General features: G+C 41.3%; 1 pseudogene; it reads right to left on the bottom strand.

Moving 5' to 3' along the window:
* Positions 1 to 1,675: 1,675 nt before the first annotated feature.
* Positions 1,676 to 9,396, bottom strand: part of LOC111955525 (triple functional domain protein-like) — a 101,654-nt pseudogene continuing 93,933 nt past the window's right edge.

Genomic DNA, 9,396 nt, shown 5'->3' with positions numbered 1-9,396 from the left:
TGCATACTATTGTTTGTGCAGATGAATGTGGTACCTTCAGGAGTTTGGAAATTGCTCCCAAGGATGCACCAGACTTGTGGAGGGCTACAATTCTTTTTCTGAGGTCTTGGCTGATTTCTTTTGATTTTCCATGATGTCAAGCAAAGAGGCACTGAGTTTGAAGGTAGGCCTTGAAATACATCCAAAGGTATACCTCCAATTGACTCAAATTATGTCAATTAGCCTATCAGAAGCTTCTAAAGCCATGATATAATTTTCTGACATTTCCTAAGCTGTTTAAAGGCACTGTCAACTTAGTGTATATAAACTTCTGGCCCACTGGAATTGTGATACAGTGAATTCTAAGTGAAATAATCTGTCTGTAAACAATTGTTGGAAAAATTACTTGTGTCATGCACAAAGTACAAGTCCTAACCGACTTGCCAAAACGATAGTTTGTTAACAAGAAATTAGTGGAGTAAACAACTTTTAATGACACCAACCTAAGTGTATGTAAGCTTCCGACTTCAACTGCATAATTAAATCAATTTCTCGCCTGGTTCTTGGAAGATTTAGTGTTGAAGAGTACAAATTACTAAAAAAAGCACTCAATAACCACGTTCCCATCCAGTTTATATGGGAGTAAAGCCATATCGTAAAAAAATCAAATCATGACAGCTGTAATGAAATAGAAATAATTTTCAGTACAATTGTATAAATGCAGACCGATAATTTATTTGTTCTACATGGTGGGATCTTTTTGTGTCGGTAAATTATGCGGTAAAGGAGATGGAAACTAATTCAAGCGCAAATATTGATTTAATAACCATCATAATATTATTTCGCCACTACGGCAAATTTACTGCCATACCTCCCTAATCTTACTTCATTTGCACACACTGTATATAGACTTTTCTATTGTGTTATTGACTGTACGTTTGTTTATTCCATGTGTAACTCTGTGTTGTTGTTTGTGTCGCACTGCTTTGCTTTATCTTGGCCAGGTCGCAGTTGTAAATGAGAACTGGTTCTCAACTGGCCTACCTGGTTAAATAAAGGTGAAAAAATAAATAAATATTAATCTAAGTAAATTGGAGTCATGCGATGATATGGTGTATGGTCCTCCCACTACGGCTCGGGAAATAATGCAGTTTATTAGGCTACACATTAAATAAATTGTAATGAACTTCATAGGGTAATGAAAGTGCACGGTGATTAGTTTGATACACCTTTTCAATAAATATTGACGGTCTTTTTCTGATCGATGCTTAATTGCCATTTTGACAAATAAGTAATCTCATCATGTCGACTCACTAGCCTACGGGTACTGTATCCGCGAGCTGTTGGCTAGAGCGCACGTGCCAAGACCAGAGTAGGCACATTTGCTATTTTACGCAACAGTTTTTGTGACAAAACTATCCGTAGAGTTGAAAATGCGTTGGATACACATTGAACTGTAGATTTTTTTTTGTTCCGTATCTGAAAACTTGAGCGAAAAACTACATGTTGTGTGTACTACGTCATCACGTATTGATAAACAAACTGAAACAAGTCAATTTGGAGGAAATACACCACTGGTAGGAAAATGAACATATTTCTTCATGCAGATTTTTGAATATTTGCATGAAAATCTGTCGCCAATTGGATGGAAACCTAGATAATGCTAGCAAGGCTTTAGTGAGGACAGCACAAGTGGGTATGTTCCATGTTTAATTTCCAAATAACTGATGGCAAAAACAATGAAAATATTTACATACATTCGCATAAACACTCATGGTCTCTGTGCAAAGAAATATACATGCAAAAGTAAAGAAAATAAAAAAGAACGGGAAATAAACCCTTTAAAAATCATAATGTTTTTCATGTATAAAACAGGATGAGATTGGGACAAAAAAAAGAAAAGAAACAGAAAAAAACAACCCATTCCCATGTTTCAACATCCTTATACAACTTTACAAAAAATGGATTAACAAATAAATTAAAGGACATGATATGGTATGGGAATGTACAGGTGACCTGACAATGGGCCACTTCTCTCCCCGCCCCTCCCTCCCTCCCTACCAGAAGGAAATATACCAGTTTTGCATGTTCCTATCAGATAAATCAACATACTTCCCTGACAGCATGGGCTGGTCAATGGGCCTTTTCTCTTTCTCGCTCTGCCAGAAGGAAATTACCCAATTTAGCAAGTTCCTATCAGGTGACTCACTATACCAGTATACGAAACCCAAATTGAACCAGGTTGTCTGTCGCAACCCAATATTTGTATTGCAAAACATAATAGCCAAAATAGAATCTGGAAAACGATTTTTAATGCTATGTTGATAGTAGATGTTGCAATTATATGACAAGGGAACAACATTCCCACCTCTTTCATTGTCAACATTTTGCCCACATTCTTGATGAAGAATGTTAACAAACTCACTGGTTTGAGACCACAAAATCAACCAAATTAGCACGGCTAAAAGCTTTATTGAAAATACTGTCATTGAAGAAAAATGTAAGATTAAATTATATATATTTTTTTATTTCACTATCCTTTCTACACACGTTCTACCTGGTCATTTAAGTTCAGACTGGAGTATTTTTTCATTGTAAAAAATTAAATACAATTTTTTTTTACTCAGACATCCGTGACCCATTCAAAACCTGCACTATAATTCCCTAACAGCAAACATAGCAACATCACATTTAATTATATGACAAATCTAACTGACTGTTTGGCCATATAGTGTTCTAATAAAACATTCCACTACCTTTCACCCCGAACTATGGCATCAACTCAAATCTGGTAACAGTACATTTGATTCAGAGATGATGCAGGGTCAGATTTTCCCAAAACCTAATGGTTAATGTCCAGATTGGGGCTAGAGTTGAACCACTAAATTACCCCCCATTCAACCCAAAGAAACAATGTCTGTAGACATCTATCATATACACCAGAATCATTCATCAGTGTTGTGTTGTGTTTGTAAGCATGTTGTAGAGCAAGGCTCTCCAACCCTTTTCCCAGAGAGCTACCGTCCTGTATATTTTCGCTCCAACCCTGTTCCCAGAGAGCTACCGTCCTGTAGGTTTTCGCTCCAACCCTGTTCCCAGAGAGCTACCATCCTGTAGGTTTTCACTCCAACCCTGTTCCCAGAGAGCTACCGTCCTGTGGGTTTTCACTCCAACCCTGTTCTCAGAGAGCTACCGTCCTGTGTGTTTTCACTCCAACCCTGTTCTCAGAGAGCTACCGTCCTGTAGGTTTTCGACTCCAACCCTAATCTAGCGCACCGGATTCTAATAATTAGCTGGTTATTAAGCTGGATCAGGTTAGTTGCAACTGGGGTTGGAGTGAAAACCTACAGGATGATAGCTCTCTGGGAACAGGGTTGGAGAGCCCTGTAGTAGGTTTAGTATGAGGTTAGACAGCAAGCTAGAGGCACCTATAGGTCAAATCATACATAGTTCCAACATAGGGCCCTGGTCTAAAGTGGTGCACTGGATGGGGAATAAGGTACTATTTGAGACGCAGCCCTGGTGTTTGACACAGCACACTTAAACATCTCAATCATGAGAAACAGCTGTAATAGGATCTCTTTTTACATAAATAACTTAATATAAAATAGGTTTGAAATTCAGCTCATTAACACTATGGCATCCTATTCCCTTTGTAATGCACAAGTTTTGACCTGGGCCCTGGTAGGGCTCTATAAAGGGAATAGGGTGCCATTTGGGATGCACCCGAGAACTCCCAATAAGACAAGCCCTCGGGAAGAGAGTGCCAGCTGAATGAGAGAAGTTTTAACACTTGACACAGGTCACTTGTATAAGCAGTAATCAGTGAGTGGACATTACCTATTTTTCAACAGTAGTCTACAATGGTCTAGATGAAACAGGTAGGTGAAGTTCAGAAACCCCCTGCATTTCCAGAGATCCAAGCCAAAAGTGGAGATCGTTATTGCCTTGTAGACTGGCTAAAGTTATCGTAACACCAGAATCAAACCAGACCATAACTTCCAGTCAAAAAAAGTGTAAACAACCCTTTTTAGGGTTCCATAGCGTAAAACATGAGAAATAAAGTGAAATGTCATTAATTCATAAAAATATAATTAAAATAATAGCGCAGGACAGGGAAGGTAATGATGGGACAACTTTGGTATATCAGTAAACTTCTATAGAAAAAGAAAAAGTGAGAAGAAGAAAAGTGACAAATAAAAAATTATTCATTGATCTAGCCATAAGTGCCATGTAGAGGGCAACCCCAGAATGTTAGGTTACCTAGGAAGAGATAACCATAGGATTCGAATGTCCTATGGGGACACTCATAGTGGCATCACTGACCTGAATGGGGATGTCCGTTCTACTCATTCTAATTCTATGGTGATAAGTTAACACCCCAACAGGGTCATAGGTCAAATAATGAGGACTACTACCAGCGGAGCTTGCAGTACCAAGTACATGCTTTTATCTCTATTTATTACATGTACAACAGATGTCTTCATAAATAGTTGCATAAAATGTTAAAGCCGCAACATTGCACATGATAAGAATGGGGGAAACATAACATACATTGAGTGCATTTACAGTATTCTGTCTTCCTGCTCCTTTTCCTCATTCACTCTCCATCCGATTGACCATCTCTGCTGCCACTCAGGCTCAGTCGCCAAATTGGTGATCTACTACATTTCATTTGCAGGATTCTTTAGTCCCAAGAATGTTCTCAAGAGCAGGCGGCCATTTTGAAACGGGAGGGACAGAAGGCAGTTGAGAGTCTATATACAAAGTAAGGCTTAATCATCTTAAATCTGCGCAATACCATTTTTGTTTTCTAGTAAAAGCAAAAACAAAACAAATCATTATTTTCTGTTGTTGAGACTTTGCAGCAGTCAGCAGAATCTCTATCTTTACTTAGATTAAGGTTTCTTAGATTAAGTACATAAGCGCAGCAATTGGAAAACTCTGATTAGACATAAAACTATCTCAACAAAGTGGAGGAGCTCAGTCAATGGATGAGTCCTCTACGGGCTGTAAAGTAGCGTAGCGACTTTCTACTGCTGAGCGTTTTTCTTCAATCTTCTTTTGAAATGTTCGTTTGAGTTTTTTGTTGTTTTTTTCAAAAACTTTTTTGAAAAGTTGTGAACAATGTTCTCTCTCTTTATACATTGGTTCCTTAAGAAAGGGGGTGTCTCAAAAGTCTTTGAGTCACATATTGTAAAAGCACAAAAACAAAACCGCTCTCTCTTTCTCTGGCAACAAGAGGGAAGGGATGGTTGCTGTGTGCTAACACTAGCTTCCTTGGCAACACTCTCTCCTCTGAAAGCTCTGTTTGTTTGACTCTCAGTAAGATAGAGGACAAATATGTTACTCCATTGATTTGTCAGTATTTTTCTTGTTTTAGATTTTTTCTTCTTTCGAAAATCAGTTTTAGTGTAAACAAGCAAGCAGCAGTAGACTGGTGAGGACATTGTCATCCTTGTTTTGATTGGCTAAGAACTCAGTGTGTGTTCTCTCAGGGAATACTCTGATTGGCTAAGGACCTCTAGGCCTACAGGCCTCATGTTTTGGTTGAAGGACAACAGGACTCTTTAAAACCACAACATATCTGAAAGAGGATGAGATCAGCGAATTTCATTTTCCCCCCACCTTTTTCTTTCTCTGAGATGCTCAGTCCCAAATCAACCCCTAGTCACTACCCCCTAGTCACCTCATATAGATCTGAAAGGATTTGGATAGGTCTAAGCAATATGGTTCTATCAATCCCGTCTCCACCTTGTCTTCTGAGAGGTTAGGTGGAAGTAATATTGCTCATACCTATTAAATCTTCTTAGATCTACACAAGCAGCTAGTGGGAATGTAGCGAGGAGTCCGTTTGGGACTGGACGCCCTGTTCTCTCCTTCCTATTAGGGTGGTGGGAGAGGGCATCTCTCTCCATCGCTCCATCCCTCACTCAGGCCAGTGGCTGTAGCCGGCTGTGTAGTAAGCTCTGTACCCCTCCGATGGGCTTTGCGTCTGTCTGGTGCTTCCTCCTGTCTATGAACAGCACTAGGCGAGACGTGTCCAGACACCCACCTTCCACCCTACCCTGTCCCTGGACGTCTGCTAACTTGGCCTGGCCCTGGACCCAGGGCTCCTGCAGACATAGCCCAGCCGGAGGCCTCCTGGACGGGTCGGCCCTCAGCAGCAGGCAGACAAACTCCCGGGCCCCCTGGGTCACGCCCTTGAAGTAGTGGTGGGGGAAGCTGAAGTCTAGCTGACAGATGTTCAGACACGTCTCCTCCACGCTCTCATCCAGGAAAGGAGAGGCCCCGCTCAGGAGGACGTAGGTCACAACCCCCAGACTCCAGAGGTCAGAGGTCAGGGCGGCCGGCTCCCCCAGGACCAGCTCGGGGGAGGAAAACTCGGGGCTTCCCAGGAGAGGGTGGATGTAGTGGGCACTGTTGAGCTGGACGGCATCCCCGAAGTCAGTCAGTTTTACCACAGGCTGGCCGGATGAGGTGTGGGACACCAACAGGTTCTCAGGCTGGGGGAGAGGAGAGAAAGAGGGAGGAGGAGGGAGAGCGATATGGGGGAGGGAGATAGAGTATAAATAGAAGGTTTAGAAAAGAGAGAAGTGGAGAGAAAGTGAGAGAAAACAGGGGAGATATGGGATAGTATAAATAGAAGTGAGAATGGAGAAATTAAAAGGATAGAGATAGGAAGAATGGAGATATGAAGGAGAGAAATGGAAAGGAGAGACAGAATTGAAAAGAAAGATGATGAATACCAAAGTACAGTACCTTTAAGTCCAGATGGGCTATCCTACAGTTGTGTAGGTAATGTAAAGCTTCTAGGATGTTCCGTAGGTAGCTGGCCACTTTCTCCTCAGTCAGATTCCCCCAGCTCACTATGTAGTCCAGGAGACGACCCTGGTCAATCCTGTAGAGAGAAACACACACGCACACGGGTCAAGCAGATCTGTGAGAATGTTGAATGCTACTGTGTGCGTGTGTGTGTGTGTGTATTCACATCTCCAGGACCAATCTGTAGCTGAAGAGGTCTAGGAGTGCTACCAGGTGTGTGTTCATGTTGAGCGATTAACCAAAATGGAAATGGAGAAGAGACAGAAGAATGTACGATTGAGAGGGATATAGAGCAGTTGCTTCGTGAGGTACAGTGGGGCAAAAAAGTATTTAGTCAGCCACCAATTGTGCAAGTTCTCCCACTTAAAAAGATGAGAGAGGCCTGTAATTTTTATCATAGGTACACTTCAACTATGACAGACAAAATGAGAAAAAAAATCTTTTGAATTTATTAATCTGAATTTATTTGCAAATTATGGTGGAAAATAAGTATTTGGTCAACAACAAAAGTTTCTCAATACTTTGTTATATACCCTTTGTTGGCAATGACAGAGGTCAAACGTTTTCTGTAAGTCTTCTCAAGGTTTTCACACACTGTTGCGGGCATTTTGGCCCATTCCTCCATGCAGATCTCCTCTAGAGCAGTGATGTTTTGGGGCTGTTGCTGGGCAACACAGACTTTCAACTCCCTCCAAAGATTTTCTATGGGGTTGAGATCTGGAGACTGGCTAGGCCACTCCAGGACCTTGAAATGCTTCTTACGAAGCCACTCCTTCGTTGCCCGGGCGGTGTGTTTGGGATCATTGTCATGCTGAAAGACCCAGCCACGTTTCATCTTCAATGCCCTTGCTGATGGAAGGAGGTTTTCACTCAAAATCTCACGATACATGGCCCCATTCATTCTTTCCTTTACACGGATCAGTCGTCCTGGTCCCGTTGCAGAAAAACAGCCCCAAAGCATGATGTTTCCACCCCCATGCTTCACAGTAGGTATGGTGTTCTTTGGATGCAACTCAGCATTCTTTGTCCTCCAAACACGACGAGTTGAATTTTTACCAAAATATATATTTTGGTTTCATCTGACCATATGACATTCTCCCAATCTTCTTCTGGATCATCCAAATGCTCTCTAGCAAACTTCAGACGGGTCTGGACATGTACTGGCTTAAGCAGTGGGACACGTCTGGCACTGGAGGATTTGAGTCCCTGGCGGCGTAGTGTGTTACTGATGGTAGGCTTTTTTACTTTGGTCCCAGCTCTCTGCAGGTCATTAACTAGGTCCCCCCGTGTGGTTCTGGGATTTTTGCTCACCGTTCTTGTGATCATTTTGACCCCACGGGGTGTCAACATGCGCCAGCATTCCTGTGGAATGCTTTCGACACCTTGTAGAGTCCATACCCCGACGAATTGAGGCTGTTCTGAGGGCAACATGGGGTGCAACTCAATATTAGGAAGGTGTTCCTACTGTTGTGTACACTCAGTGTACACAACAGCTGAAATATTTAATTAAATTACAGTAATGTGAATAAATGATGGTTAATAAGTGATAAGCAGTAATGGGCAGTCCCTACCATCATGGGCCTAATTGTTTATTCTGTGTTGTTACAGCATTCAGTCCACAAAATGCATAGTGCATTTCATGTAAAAAAAATAATATATATATTGAAATCGAAAAACTTGAAACTTTTTTCTAATCGAACTGACCTCAGAAAGCACTAATCACTCAGCACTAGTGTGTGTGTGTGTGTGTGTGTGTAACTCACATCTCCAGGACCAGTGCGTAGCTGCTGGGGGTCTCATACGTGTCCAGCAGTCTGACAAGGTATGTGTGTTGCAGTCTCTGTAGCAGGCTGAGCTCCTGGGTCACCTGGTCTCTCTTCATCAGCTTCTTATTGACCAGCTTGACCGCCACCGTGCGTTTGCTCGACTTGTGGTCACAACGCTTGACCACAGAGAACCGGCCCCTGGGGCAAGGAGAAGAGGTTACGGTGGTCATCTTCAGAGGCTGACTCTTCATCATTATCATTGGAAACGTCATTAACCCCTTAATCGATGTACCGCCCCGTGAAAATAAAATTTGCATAATATAACAATGTGTCAGTTTAAGCTATAGATATGGTTTTGTTTTTTGCATTGGATGTGTCTCAATCCACCGCATCCATCTATGTAACACTTCCCCATTTGAGGTGAAAGATGACAGAGCTAGAGCGTTTTTGTCACACCATGAGACATACCGAAAATTGGTCTTCTCACAAAATAAGGGGTTAAATACATGTCAATAAAAATAACACATTTTTCCTGATCTTTCTTATATCTCTCAGACACTTCAGAACAAGCTTACTTTAGATTTTGGGGGGGACTATCTTTTGTTCCATGTAGTGAATCTGTTATTCAATGTGTTTGTACGGTCTAACAGCAGTAAGGCCCAAAACATTTTTTTCATCAAATATATATACATTACAAGTCAAAAGTTTGGACACCTACTCATTCAAGGATTCTTCTTTATTTTTACTATTTTCTACATTGTAGAATAATAGTGAAGACATCAAAACTATGAAATAACACATATGGAATCATGTAGTAACCAAAAAA

Source organism: Salvelinus sp. IW2-2015, linkage group LG31 (assembly GCF_002910315.2).
Source record: "Salvelinus sp. IW2-2015 linkage group LG31, ASM291031v2, whole genome shotgun sequence".
Lineage (NCBI taxonomy): Eukaryota > Metazoa > Chordata > Actinopteri > Salmoniformes > Salmonidae > Salvelinus > Salvelinus sp. IW2-2015.
The sequence above is the reverse complement of the archived record's forward strand: the minus strand, read 5'-3'. Positions and strand labels throughout refer to the sequence as shown.